The following is a 16,060-nucleotide window of genomic DNA, read 5'->3' as shown; positions in this document are numbered from 1 at the left end:
AGGGGTGAGCTACGCGAATACCTCAGTGAAGTTGCAAGACTATAAACCTCGCCTCCCTACCCAACATAGACAATCAAATAGAAAACAAATTCAATCAACTTTCAACTCAAGCAAAAGTCAATCTATTAATTCACGTTCTTTTACTGACTTTTCTTTATTCGATTCTTTAAAATGAGTCCAGACTCTAGGACCATTCAGTACCCCCCAGACTTAGCTTAAAACTCTTTCTATAAAACAAAACCAAAAATATCATTACAACCCTCTACGGATCGTCGCCGTAGTCGGGGTTACCAAAACACGACCAATAGTAATAACCCTCTATCGCCGCCGTAGCGGGGTTACCACTCCACATGGATCACTGCCATGCCCGGGTCGTTATGTCATCACATACGGATCGCCGTCGTACCATGGCCTCAAAACTCAACCAATAGCAATAACCCTCTACGGATCGTTGCTGTGGTCGGGGTTATCACTCCACATGGATCGCTGCCATGCCCGGGTTGTTATCATACCATCACATACGGATCGCCGCCGTACCATGGTCTCAAAACTCACTTTTAAAATATTTTTAGCACAGTTTGAGGTCACATCCTAGTCCCTAACTCAATTCTTTACTTCTCCCATCTTTCCAAACATCATGCCAAAGTTTATTTAATATCAAAAGTTTAACTCATTCTAACGGTCTAATAATCTATTAAGAAACGTCATTACATAATATACGTCATAAGTCATAATCACTCAATAGAAATTTATCAATCATCAATCATCATGCATTATTCATCAATCATCGATTATCAATCATTAATCATCATTCATCAATCCTCAATCAACATACATCATGAATCCGCAAGAAATTTAAGGCGTCTATCCTAAAGTCCTATCTGTGTGATATCTATGTTCCCTATCATCATGTCTAAGCGAATAGAAGAAAGAGGAGTTCTGTCGAGTTTCCTCACCTCGGTATAAACGATGAACCCCGGAAGATTCGCTCTAATCCTCGATCCCGGTTTCAACAATCTCGAGATTTTCTTCACCTATAATTAATTAACGGTTAATAATCTAAATCATAAATATACTCGTTAAATTTTATTTTATTTTTTTTAAAACAAAATCTGTATATTTTGACTTTGAAAAAAAAACGCATGTTTTTAATCTTTTTTTTCATGTAATTAAATGGATCTAATCTGTAGTGTGGAAGAAAAAGAAAATAATAATAGTAATAATAATTATATTAATAATTAGAAGAAGAATGAGTACTACGGTAGAGATGATGATGATATTTTGTAATAATAATAAAAGATGATGAATATATATATAGACATGGAGAGAAAAGAGAGATATATAGTGAGAGAGAGTGAGAAAGTGACATGTGTGAGAGAGAGATTGAGTATGATGTCTCGTGAATGCAAAAGAGAGGAAGCAAGGGGGTGATAGGAGAGAGATAGAGGTTTTTAACTGCGAAAGGGTTGTGGGAGAGCGTGAGAAATAACAAGAGAGAGGACATGTGAGATAGTGCACGGCGGTAGAAGAAAAAGAGAGATAAATGATGGATTTAAAAAAACCCTAAAAATTTTACAATTTAACCCCATATTTTCTAGACCTCTTTTTTTTTTAATTATTTTGAACTTTTTTTTTATGATGAAAATCTTTGTCCAAATTATCAATTCTTCCCAATTTTTTTTCTCTATTAAATCCTAATTAAATTTCTAAAAATGCAATTGTTATATCCGTAACACAAATAGGCTCTTTGGGACAAAATTTTAGTGTAAAGAGTCTGTTTTATTCTTTATAATTTATTTTATCGTGGAGGGTTTTTAGGATGAAACTGGTTCGTCCGAAAGAATATTTTTCATCCGGAAGGCAGTTCAAAACGAAACTGCATTCTAAGGAGTCTATTTTCGTTTGGGATGGCTTTTCAAGACAAGAATGTTTCATACTAGATAGTCGATTTTTGTTCTATGGATTCTCCATGATGATATTGTTTCATCGAGAGAGTCTATTTCGTCCATGAGGCTTTTTAAGGACAAAATTGTTTTGTGTAAGGAGTTTGTTTTGATCCTGAAGATTCTGCAGAATGAAACTGTTTCGTTCAGAAAAACTTATTTTGTCTTATAGAGTCTGTTTTTTTCCTAGAGGTTCTCTCTAGAATGAAACTATTTCGTCTCGAAAACACCTTTAGACGAAATTGTCTTGTCTTGAAGAGTTTATTCGTGCGAAAGAGCATATTTTGTCTTGGACAATCTCTTCGAAAAATAATATATGTTGTGTATAAGGGTCTTATTGGTATTTTTAAAAAATGTATTTTAAAAAATACCACAACTTTTTAAGTACTCTTTTACCAGTAATATCTACTTCTTGGTACATTTCGTCAAGAACTTCTTGTTTTTTTGTGATCATTTTTCATGGAAAATGATATTAAAAAAATATTTTAACACGATAAATATAATTCTCTTCGTTACTTCTAAACATATTTTATTAAACTTTTTTATACGGAATATATGTGTATATATATACAATGAAAATAAGAGATATATATGTTTATATCGTTTTAGAAAATTTAATTTTCAAAATTTTAAAATAATATTGTTTCAGAAAAATTAAAAAAATTATTTTAGATTTTTTTCTTTTGTTCTCTCACAAACAATAATTCAGTCTGATTTTCTATAATTTTAAGAAAATATAATTAAAAAAATATGCGGCAATATATAGCGAGACGTACCCACTCTAAACTCTAAATTTACATGCAAGAAAACGGGGGTGGAGGTGTTTCCCAAATTGTGGCTAAAACAAGTTAAATTTTGTTGGTTTTGTTTGGAAATATGAACAAATCACCAAAAAATAAGCAACATTTAGACATGAACAAATTGCCAAAATGTAAGAATGATATAATTACTAATCCACCAAAAAAACATAAGTGAATTTAATGAGTCTCATGAAGTAATTAATTTATGATCTTCTAAAATTAAATCCATTATACACACACAGAGACACTTATATATACACACATGTCTATTTTGAGTAAAGTGATGTACTACTTTCAATAACAAAACAAAAAGTGAGAAAATTTAGATGATGAAGTTGGTTTTGTTTCTATTCTTGCTCCTTCTTCCATGGTGTTCATCTTCTTCTTTTTAGTTAAAAAAAAAAAAGAACATAATGGAAGAAGGAGCAAGTATAGAAAAAACACTATGGTGAGATTTACTAAAAAAAACTTGATCTGTTTATATTATATATTACCATGTTTAAATATTTTTGTTTTTAACTGATTGTTATTTTGTTTTAGGATTCATCAAAATCGGGTCTATAAATAATTTCAGATATTTTATAATATTATAATATTTATATGCATATATGTGAGATGGTTACAAGGAAGTCAACCATCTTTAATTCTATTTCTCGAACCTACCATCGTTTGTGGTTATTGCCCTCTTTATATTTCCTTTAATTATCTCTTTGATATATGTATATATATTTGGGTCAATTCTGATCAATAAGATAACGAAGTCTTCCTTTTGTAATAATAAAACAATCACAAAATTCCATTTCCCTTCTTTGGACATCTGTTGTGATGGAACAACCAAAGAATGAGGGTATATTTTGGGGTGTGGTGTTTCATCGGAGGCGTGTATTATTTCTCCTCATATGAAAAGTGCTATTTGAAAACTACATTACAAAATGATATAATTTTGGTGATTACTTCCAAATATATTTTATAAAGAAAACTATATATATATATATATAATACATAGAGAAAGAAGAAATTTAAATATATTTATATTTTCAAGAAAAGAACTAGCCTTAATTTTTGTAAAAAATATAATTTTAGAATAATTTCCACATGTGGGCCAAATGTCAACTTTAAAATTAGTGGAGGTGAAAAAAGAACTATCTTATAAATGTAGATGCTCAAGTGTCTTTTGATTGAAACTATAAACAACATTTGAACATGTGACTAACCCATAAAAAAAAATCAAATTTAATCGGTCTCAGGAAGGAATTAATTTAGGATCTTCCAAAATTAAATCCATTATACACAAACGCGCGCGCGCACACACACATATATATAATATTATATATATATATATATATATAAAGTAATACAAGACTTTCAATAACAAAACAAAAAGTGAGAAAAATTTGTTTCTATTCTTACCCCTTCTTCCATTGTGAACAACGTGACAAAAAGAAGAATGACATAATTATGAATCTGTGAAAACTAATTGTCAAATCGAATCGCTCTAATGAAGGAATTAATTCGCAATCTCTACAAATTAAATGCATTTACACACACATATGTATACATATATATACACACACACATTTGTTTAAGGTGATAGAATAGGAGCCTTTCAACAACAACAATAAAAGTGACAAAAGCTTAAAAGTGTTTAAATTGATCATGAAGGTTGTGTTTTTTCTGTACTTGCTCTTCCTTCCGCTGTGTTATTGTGGTGAGATTTATGAAAAACATTGTTCTGTTATTATTATATATTTCCATTTTTAATTCTTTAGCTAATTTTTATTTTATTTTACGATGATAATTCATCAAAATCAGGTGTGCAAAATGTAAATAATATCAAATATTTTATAATATTATATATCTCTATATACATATACGTGAGCGGTTATATATTTGCTATGTGAACATATATAAGAATGAAAATCATTAATCTCATATTCAAAAGCAAAAAAAAAACATAATTTTTATTCAAAGGTATTAAAATCGATTCAATTAAGTAAATTCGGTGTATATACAGGTTATTCACACACACACACACATGTATATATAATATGATGTATATTTATTTTTCATCCGAACAGGTTCCGATGAGGCCTCATATGTTGATCTCTCCAACATCAAGGTAAATTTTTACGATTATATATGTTTCTCAATTGAATATTTTCGACAAATGTTATAACATTAATATAAATATAAATAAATTGAATAATTCATGAAATATTGGGCTAAAAATAGATTGACGATGGTGTGGGAATAACGGACTACGAGGGGACAGGATCCAGCTGTCAACATGACCCGAGCTGCCGACGTGGCCATAATCCGCGACGTGGCCATAAGCCGCCACACTCTGGGACCCACGCACCCGCCTTTATTAAGACATGAAAAACATATAATTTTCCATTTGAATTTGCTGATGTAAGTTTCATGATAAGAATAAATAATTAAAGAGGTATGAACAAATAAAATTTTAATTCTACAAAAAAAAATTTTACCAAAATTTTGCATGATGGTATTGGGTTAGATCCGTCTCATTCCGTCCGGTCCGGTTCAGAAAATAACTAGGATTATTTGATCGAATAAAGCATTTCTTTTGTTTTTTTTTGTTTACCTAACTGGAAAAGGAATAGTGATGTTGTATTGATATTAAACATCCGTTAACATCGGTTCGGTGTACGTAATCAACGAATTTCAGACATAATTATGAGAATGATATATTAAATTGAAAATAAAAATACAAAACGATTGGGAAAAATAAATAAAATATAAACCGTTTCAAAAATAAATTAGAGGTCAACTTTAATATCGTCCAATCTCTTTGTATACTCATAACGGAACTGATCTTCTTGGTTCCGATGGATTATAACCGTAGGCGGACCTATGTTGTGGGGAATTGGGGCACCCCATATAAATCAAGAAATGTTAATTTCTTTTATAAGTTTTATAAAATTACAAAAGAATATTGATAAATATCCACAACTAAATTATACTTATTCATATAAAATTATACATATATTATTATTGTCTCCATATAAAAATAGTTTTGGATCCACCACGGATTATAACAGTAAAAAAAACGTCAAAAATAATTTTTTTTATAAATATCTTTAACAAAGCTCAAAACCAATATATGATTAGGTGGTCATCCAGTATGGAAGGGAAAAAGCTCCTTTCTATCCCGTATTCGAGTCCTCATTTGAAAAAAATAATCATATCGGTTTCTCCAATCCTCTAGGACAGTCGGGATAAAGACCTAAACTCTCAGATTATCAAAAAAGGAAACTCAAAACCAATCATAAAACATGTTTATAAGTATCAAATTGGGTTGAGTTTAAATGGATTTGTTAATCCAAATTGACTTCACTCTTATGTTTTTTTTCTTTATAACTTTTGGTATGAGTAGGTTTATATATTTCCTTTAGTTTTTTTTTTCGATCATTTCCCATTGGGAGTGATATTGATAAAATCATTCCAACGTGATAGATGTAATTCACCGCGTTACTTCTAAAAATATTTTATTAAATTTTTTTATAGTATATAAGTATATATTATTATTAAATTTTCTAAGATCCTTTATATACGATTCTATAGCTCAAGGAATGTAAAATAAAATAAAATAATTCTAAACCATAAAACACAGATATGCATGCAATTGATTTTACATACAAGATCCATGATTTGTTGACACTTAGAATTGAATCACTAAGAGATGTTTAAGGTTGTTAACTTCTTATACTGGGATCCACATGACGTTGAAGGTTGCCAACGTAACGAAAAAGACGGCAAGTTGATATCCAATTATTGGATCGTCTTTTAGTATCAGACAATTCATTTTAGTCGGACAAATTGTAAGTAATAGATGACTATTATTAAATTGTAAGTAATAGATCACTATTATTTATAATGCTGCCACACATTTCATAGTTTTGTTCATTCGAAAGATCCAGTGATATCTTTTTTGTTTGAAAAGGACAAATCATATATTGATATATTATACTTTACGATTATAACGTTATGAGCACCATTGTTTATAATCATGTCATTAAAGATGAGTTTGATTGAGTTAGAGCACGTTATTCCTTATGTCGAATATCACAGATATCTCAGGTATGAATATATCGAGCAAACCATTATATCTGATTCAAGACATTACTCTCGTTTACATGATAATCTCATGCATATCATTTAGTACATTGTCTCAAATACATATTCATAACTATGATACATCCAATATACAAGATCATCTTCACACATCATTCTTATCTTAAACAAACATATCGCCAAAATATAAAAATCATATAGTTACTGATCCACCAAAAAACAGTCAAATTTAATCAGTCTTTGTAGTAATTAATTTATGATGTTCCAAAATTAAATAAATTCAACAACAAACCAAAAAGTGAAAATTTGGAGGATCAAATTGGTTCTGTTTCTATTCTTTTTTGGTAAAAGTTGTTTCTATTCTTACTTTTTCCATTGTGAACAACGTGACAAAAAGACAAGAATGATATAATTACGAATCTAACAAAACTAATAGTCAAATTGAATCAGTCTAGTGAAACAATTAAGTTGCTAATTTTCTAAATTATATGAATTTGTGTATATATACATGTGTAAAGTGATTGAAGGGTTTCAAGTTTCAACAACAAAAAACAAAAGTGACAAAAAGGTGAAAAGGGTGAGAAAATAGCGAGAGCTTCTGTCGAAGAGGAGCTGTGAGTGAAGAGTGCCCACCTTGTGCCCTAGCTCTCTGTCACCATCGTCGTCGACCCATGGGTCGGCGGAAATTGACCCCATCTTCTCATCTCTCTCCTCCCTCTCATCTTTCTTCCACAACCAATCACTATCGACATGAGAGCACCTCACCGGTTGTCTCTCGCCGCTCCTCGCGGCTGAGAGGGCGCTCCCCACGTCGACCACCCAAACCCCCTCCCATCTTCGATTGCGCCCTTACTAATCCATCTCCTACCCATACTCCATCTCTCCTCCGCTCACCACCTCCGCCCCACCCCCAAAAATGCCCTAATTTCAGCGAAACGGAGTTTCTGCCTTTGTTGGCCTCTCCCTCTCCCTCTCGATCGCCCCCACAAACTCCCCCCCCCCTTTACCCACACCTGACAGAAATCTACCTCCAGCCCTTGACCCACCGCCTCAGGATTCATCGACCCAAAATGATTTGGTCGATGGCTCCCATTCTCAAGCTTCTGTTCCACCCACTCTGGCGCCTTCTGCCAGCTCCGACCGCCCTATCTCGCCGAAGGCACATGGTCGGCCGGCCACCGGTCCGCCGTCAGGACCAAGGCGTGCACTTGTTAAGCCCACCTGGGCTTCTTGACTTAGGGGAGTCTCATATGAGCTATCCCGCCTAAGTGATCCTGTTATCTCCCCATCTGGGAACCCTCGTGTCAAGGTACCGAGTTCGGTAGTGGAAGCTGGTCTTCGTCAACTGCAGAATTTTGTCATCTGCACATTCTACGGCAAAGTTCCGAAGATGCCCAAGATAATTGCTGTTCTCAATCACTTGTGGGGTAAAGAGCGAAAGCTAGAGATCCACCCCTTCAATGACTCCTCCATTCTGGTAAGGATTCACTCCGCTCACATTAGGGAGGCTGTGTTGCGCCAGGAACTGTGGCACATAGGAGGCAACGCTTTCTTCGTGCACGAGTGGTCTCCTGATTTCGCACGGGATCCGCCGTCGATCCGCAGGGCGCCAATATGGGTACACCTCACCAATGTTCCATTCCATCTCCTAACCTCGGAAGGTATCAGCCACATTGCGGGAGCCATAGGAGAACCGTTGGCATATAAACCGATTACAAGCATCAAAGCAGTTGATGCAAAAGTGGATGCGAATCTCACTAAACCTTTACCATGCGAGGTGGAAGTGGAGTTAGAGGATGGTTCAGTGGATATTGTTGATGTTATCTACCATTGGCTCCCCCCTAAATGCACGGTTTGCGCAGAACTAGGTCACACTGCTGAATTCTGCTCGGCTTGGCAGCAAAATCCGGGAACCCAACCCCCCCTTTTATCGTCCCCCTCTTCATCTGCTCAACCACCCCTAGAGCCCTCCTCGAGTGCGGTCACAGATCCGCAAGCACCCACTAAACCCCTACCCCCTCAGTCCAGACTTACTAAACCCAAGAGCATCAGTCCCAAACTGTCGGTCCATAATCCCAGCAAAGAGACCATAACTACTCAAAAGTCACCCGTTTTAAATCCCAACCCACCTTCTCTTCACCCCGATAACAACGACCACGATCCATCCCCATTGACCCAAACTGAGGAACTAAAGCTCCCTCAACCTACACTCCAAGCACAGCCTCAGGATACTCTATCTACCAATCCCTCCCCTCTAGTACCCCGCCATCTCCACCGTCCTCCCCTGTAACCCATACTGCTTCTTTAAAGGTTGTTGCTGATCAGCCATCTACCATCATGGTCGGGTGGCTATAACAACTGCAATGTGTCTTATGTCTGGTCTTTTTTGGAACATAAGAGGGCTTAACGACCCCAGGAAGCAAACTGCTGTCAATAGTTTTTTGAAGTTAGACCAGTTGGTTTTTGCTGCTATTTTGGAGACTCATACGTGTGTACCGAGTCTAAAATTTATAACCCGATTCACAACTCGACGCAAGGATACAGATCTTCGTAACACGGAGTCGAACGCAAGGACCGGTAGCTAAGTCTAAATCCTAATCGAAACCAAATCAAACAAGGAAGTGGAAGTGATGGTGGAAATATGTGGAATCAATGGAAAATAAAATAAGAAAGCAAATAAAAGCGTGTAAACTATCAAGCAATGATGACCATGGGTGTCGGGACCGTATTCGCGTGTATGGGTATATGCTAAGCATGCGAGAATTACGAGTATGACTTGTATTCGGGATCGTCAAGCAACAAGGATAGAGAATTCACCTCTCGGTCTACTAACTCACTACCTACAGAGTAATTCGTCAATCTCTCGATCTATTCAAGTTAACCCTAGATGCATGAAGAACGCTATCATCAACCCTAGATCGATCAAACCATATTCCTATGTGAATAATACGATCTATTCTATCGATTTTGATCCGAAACTAAACCCATATTCCTATGTAGTTCAGAATCTAAAACAACTGGTCAAGGGGTCAGCAAACACCAATTGAATAAAGCACAAATCAATAAAACCGAAACAAATCCAAATCGCAACCAAGTTAGGGTTCAAACATACCCAAAACAGAAACGAATCCCTAACCCACAGTCGTGGATCTACTCTCGTTCATGGAAAAACACTGAGCAAAACCAGAAACAAAAAGAAAAGAGGGAGAAGAAAGACTCATGTCGACAGCAAGCGATCTTCACGTTCCAGCTCTCCTTCTTCTTCCCGAAATCCCGTTTTACTCCTATTTCTCTCACCAAAGCTCTCCAAAAATTTGTATAAAGTTTGTCTGTTCTTCTTGGACGTCTGTAGGCACTTTTTATAAACCTTAGGCGGCGCTCCCGAAGTCCTACTCCCGTTCAAACTCTGAAAATTCGAATCTGGGCTTGAACGAGTCAGTACTCTGACTCGACCGAGGCAAAACGGGACTCATAACAATTTGGCCCAGCCCAATCTTCTAACTCGGGCATTCTGACTCGGGCATGTTGACTCGGGGTGATCTGACTCGGACGTTCTGACTCGGTCTCTTCGTAACAAGCTTGAATTGGGCTATTTTCAGCATGTTGACTCGGCCCAATTTCCGTTGTTGACTCTGGCCGAGTTAAGGCGGGAAATTCTTGACGCATTTCATCCTTTTAGCTCCAGATTGCTCCCGCTTTGGTCCAAATCGCGTCCAAGACCTATAATCCTATAAAAACACAACCAAACCGAGTTTCGTGGCCTAATACGCCTATAATGCCTACAAATGATTATGATCCTCGTCTAAATCCTATAAAAACGTTCTGGAAATATAGAGAGAATTAGGAGCTATCAAATCCCCCCATACTTAAACCTTTGCTCGTCCTCGAGTAAAGAACGAAGGAATAAAATCTGCAAAATGGAGAATGACAAACATCAAATAACATCATCATGAGACTCAAAAGCAAAACATCCATCCAATACTAGTTTCTTGAGAATCGTACCCAAACCGATCTACTATGATCTTCCTATCAAAGACTAATCTACCTAGCCATGGGATTTTTATTGCCATCTAGAACCCGTTAGAATCTCTACAACTCACCAAGCCTATTTTCGAACCTATTCTTATCTCAACTTTAGCGTTTTCGATCTTAGTTCTACTTCGTACCTGGATTTTTTACCTTTCTGTAGAATTTCTCTATTGAACGCTAGCACCTCGGGTTTCTAGGACGTTGAAGTTGAAGGACATCGTTTTTCTCATCTCTCTTTTCTTTTCTTTCTTTTCTCTTTCTTTTTTTTTCTTTTGATGCGATGTCCAACCCACAACTTAGACCCGAATCATCAATCGATGCACTCATGTCCTCGAACGATTTTTATTGACGAGATTTTGACAGCGGAGTGTCGAGATGCTTTATTTTCCTAAGGCATTTGTTGAACTAGGTTTCACCGACCTGCAAGACTCGGAAAGAGGTTCTACAAGAAACATATAGCCTGGATATAGTCGTTTCAACTCCGTAGGTTCCAAACAACAATCTCATCCCACAAACTATATATAGAAAGTCTGGAGAACTATCAATTCGACACGGTTCAACCACGTTCTACAAAGTCACTACATCATCAAGATATTCCTACTCTATCATCCCAAAAATCCTCTAAATGATGTTCAAAACGGGTGTCCGAGGTATGCACGTGAACCTATATGAACCTATATCTATATGTCATATGCAATCATGCAAACCTAACAAAAATCGTCTATATGGAAAAAAGGAAAAAGAAAACGTGAATGCAACTAATGCAAAGTGATATGCAAAAGTGAAAAATTTTTCTAAGTCTATATGCCATGATAAAAATGCACCTAAACTAAAATGCAATCCTAAGTAGATAGGCCTGAATGTGTGAAGGATCTATCAACCCCCCCAGACTTGAACTATACACCGTCCACGGTGTAGACTCTCATCCGGAAGAATAGAATCGAAAATAACGTATGAAGAGAACCAGTAAAAGGGTAGAGAAGGCTTAGCTCTGCGAAATTCGTTCGCTCGCAATGAAGTTAACTCACGTCAAACGCCAGAACTCTCATACACTCTGTGAACTGGGATCTATCCAATCGTCGTCACTCGGAATCTGATACTCATATCTCATGTGTCGGTATGAACGCTCATAGAACAACAAACGTTATCCGAAAAAACATACAGGCTCGCATATAGATAAATAAGTCCAGAGTATGCAAAATCCGAGTCTCCAAAATACATCCGAAAGGCCTACTACATCTCTACTAAAATAGAAAAGGGAAGACCTACCTGAACTATGGTCTAGTCGTTTGCTGGTGCATCGTCTCTGTCGTCCTCCATGGGTATTGGTGGCTGCTCGTCTGGGAATAGTCGGTTGCGGAACCCGCGAAACTCCCCTTATAATGCATCGTGATGTATCCTGAGTGCCTGCATCTGATCAACCAGTTGTGATGAAGTCCCGCACCATCTGGTGTACATGCTCGTCATCTCGGAGTCGACATGGCTCTGCATGTCTGTCATAGCGCTCTCGACTGAAATCCTAATGTCGACCACTGCCTTGTCTACCGAACTCCGCATGTCCAATATCGCCTGATACATGAAGCGCTGTAAGTCGTCCTGTGGCTGGAATGTGTATCCATAGCTGTCTGGGCCATAAGTAGGTGGTGGCGGTGATGGTCGCGTGAAGTCTGGCTCTGGAAATGAAGCAGTGGGCGGTGGCAGTGGAGATGACTGGAGCAAGTCATCTGGTGGTCGGGATGTCCCTGCCTCTGAAGTGTGGTGCTCCGAATGTGTGGGCGGTGCAGGTGGCTCGTCGTATGCCTCCTCCTCTAGACTAGATCGCTGTCCTGGTGTGAGGTCTAGTAGGAGCCCCTCTAGGGTGATGGGCGACAGATGTGTGTTCGGCAGAAGGAGACGCCTCTTGATGTTGCTACCGCGCTCATAGTACAGCCAGTTGGTTCGGCGACCCTCGATATCGATGGAGGACTTCTGTCGCAGCACCTTGATGTTCAGAATGGAGGAAGGGCTGCATCGGGTCCTCTCGTACCTGCCGACGTTGACTCCCACTCGTCTAGCAATCCGGGTGATCATACCTCCGACGAACACTTCGACTCCAGAGTCTGCCTGCTAGATCGAGTATAGGTGGAGTGCTACTCGGGAGGCTAGGTCAACTCGAGACATTCCCCAGTCGGACCCATCGTAAAGTGGACTCAGGGCATGTCGGATGAACTGTACCTCCGTCTGGGATACTGACCCCGGATCTTTCCTAGCAAACAGTGTGTTAGCTAGGATCATATGAAAATAACTGACTGCAGGGTGTCGGATCCATGTAGACTTCAGACGACTGGGTATGTAGTCGCGGGATCCTATCTCTGACCAGAACTGTCGTAGTACGGATCCGCTCATGGAAGGAAGCTCGGCCGTCTCCCTGGGAGTAACACCGAGGATCTCTGAAAACTGAGCCATGGTGAGGTGGTAATGACGCCCGGCTATCCAGAAAGCCATGTAAGCTCTGTGGGTGTCGCCGTCCTGGGGAATGTACAGGCGGTATGATGCTAGAAATTCCGCCGTCAGCTGCCTATATGTCGACTCGCGAGCCTCGAGGATGCTGAGCCATCCTAATTGGTCGCATAAGCCGTGGACCTGCTCGTAGAATCCTAACTCGATAATCTCCTCGTCTGGGAATTTCGTGCAGTAGATCAGGTTGGAGAAGTAGATCGCTGTCTACTGCATGTCAGGGGTGGGCAGGCAGAAACGAGGCTCGTGATCACTGTCGCTGGAATGTGATCCTCGCGTACGTCGGATGCTCTAGATCTGGTCTTGCGGGTGGCCATCTGAAACTCAAGACAAAGACAGCTGAGTGCGACCGGGATTGCAAATACGCGTGGAAAACGGCCCGGATATCGCACAGATGACTGACTCGACCGAGTCAAAACTGCCAGGGCCGAGTCAGAACGGGTTGTCGATGTAATGGGTGTTGACTCGTTCGAGTCAAAACGTGACCCGGACCGAGTCAGAACGTGCTCGCCACTTGAACTCTGCGTTTTGCCTCGGTCGAGTCAAAACCTTGACTCGGACCGAGTCAGAACGCTGTTCGTTCCGCCGTTCGAAAATCTGTACAAAAAACTCCCGAAATCGCCGAAAACAACCGAAAAAACTCATGGGTAATCAAGAATAGGCATGTATGTGCAAAGATCTGTGTCCTAATCACTCAAAAACTCATAACAACTTTCCGATTTGGTGAAAATCACAAATCTCGTTCTTAACCCAAAAATCCTTTGCAAATCCGGAATAAATATGCGTAAATCTTGGCGAAATAGGTATGAATCGCCCACAATCTGCAAAATATAAGTGAGGGGACACATACCGTACGGATTTAGACTGCGAAATCGGTGGAGGCGACTCGGGGTGACAAAGACCGAGTGAAGAGTGTGTTTTCCCGAAAAGGGGAGAAAATGGGGGAAGAAAACGGCTGAATGGAATAAGTAGGGTTTCGAAACTCTGACTCGGACCGAGTCAACACTTGACTCGGTCGAGTCAGTTTACCTTGCCAATTCATCATCCTTCGCGAATTGACTCGGTCGAGTCAACACTTGACTCGGACCGAGTCAGAACTCTGTGACACGATCTGAACTCCGTTTCTGCGTTCGACGACCTGCACATCAAGTTCTATATCCCTGTACCCAAGAGGGAAAACACCATGTAGGCTCCCAAATCTAAAAAGAAAAGTCTAAAACCCAAATAACATCTAAAAAACAAAACAAAAACCCCGGGTTGCCTCCCGGGAAGCGCTTCTTTATGGTCATTAGCTGGACCGTGCGTGAACTCAGGCTGATGGTGGTATTGTGAGAGAAAGAACGCCTCTCTCACCTGCAGGGTCGGCCGGGTTATACAGCTTCAGACGCTGTGAATTTACCTTGAACGTACCACCCTTGCCGTTATACAGCTCAATTGCGCCGTGGTCGTAAACTCGATGGATCTTGAATGGACCGAACCACTTAGACTTCAGCTTACCTGGAAACAATCGCAAACGAGAGATGAAGAGAAGGACAAGATCATCTGAGTGGAATGATCGCGGAATGATGTGTCGATCGTGCAATTTCTTCGCTCTCTCCTTGTAGATTTTCGCGTTCTCATGCGCGTCAAGTCTGATTTCTTCGAGATGGTGAAGCTGGAGCTCACGTTTCTCTGCAGCGGTCTTCATGTCATAGTTAAGCGTCTTGATTGCCCAATACGCTTTGTGCTCGAGCTTAACCGGTAGATGACATGCTTTGCCGTAGACTAATTGGAACGGAGTCATAGCAATCGGCGTTTTGAAAGCCGTTCGGTAAGCCCATACCGCCCGTCTAGCTTCTGTGACCAGTCCTTCCGTGATTTAGCGACAGTCTTTTCCAGAATGGACTTGATCTCCCGGTTAGAAATCTCCACCTGTCCACTAGTCTGAGGATGATACGGAGTAGCAATCCGATGATGAACCCCGTACTTCTTCAGTAGTGTCTCGATGATCCGGTTGACAAAGTGTGTGCCGCCATCGCTAATCACAACACGAGGAACATAAAAACGTGGAAAAATAATCTCTCTAAATAGCCTAACCACACTCTTAGCATCATTCCTCGTGCTAGCCAAAACCTCTATCCCACTTAGTCACATAATCAACCGTAACTCAGATATACACGTTCCCACAAGACGATGGAAAAGGTCCCATGAAGTCTATGCCCCAAACATCAAAAGGTTCCACTTCTAGAATATAATTCTGAGGTGTCTCATGGCGTCTAGAAATGTTACATGTGCGCTATCACATGAGGCGACATACCTATAGACATCTTTGAACATCGTAAGCCAATACAATCCCGCTTGTAGAATCTTCGCTGTGGTCTTCGAAGCGGCGAAATGACCTGCATAATCAGAAGAGTGGCAATGGAAAATTACCTGTTGCACTTCTTCCTCGGGAATGCATCGTCTGAACATCCCATCGGTACCACTCTTGAACAAGAACGGATCATCCCAAAAATAATCTCGTACGTCATGGAGGAACTTCTTCCTTCCATTATAGTTAAGTTCGGACGGGATCACTCTAGAGACCAGATAGTTCACGTAGTCTGCGTACCATGAGTCTTCGTGTGGGGTAGTGACTGCCATAATCTATTCTTCTCGCAAAGAATCATCGATCGGGAGAGGATCGTGTATCGCAAGGCGTGAAAGGTGGTATGCAAC

At 39.3% G+C, this 16,060-nt stretch overlaps 1 long non-coding RNA gene across 1 annotated transcript; it reads left to right on the top strand.

Annotated features, from left to right (window-relative positions):
• The first annotated feature begins 4,347 nt into the window (after positions 1-4,347).
• On the top strand, positions 4,348-5,211 carry LOC104803332. The gene is made up of 3 exons (XR_770194.2): positions 4,348-4,451; positions 4,822-4,862; positions 4,976-5,211. It is a non-coding gene; the product is annotated as an uncharacterized LOC104803332 (long non-coding RNA).
• Positions 5,212-16,060: the final 10,849 nt, after the last annotated feature.

The sequence above is a fragment of the Tarenaya hassleriana genome, unplaced genomic scaffold (assembly GCF_000463585.1).
Source record: "Tarenaya hassleriana unplaced genomic scaffold, ASM46358v1 Cleome83, whole genome shotgun sequence".
Classification (NCBI taxonomy): domain Eukaryota; kingdom Viridiplantae; phylum Streptophyta; class Magnoliopsida; order Brassicales; family Cleomaceae; genus Tarenaya; species Tarenaya hassleriana.
The sequence above is the reverse complement of the archived record's forward strand: the minus strand, read 5'-3'. Positions and strand labels throughout refer to the sequence as shown.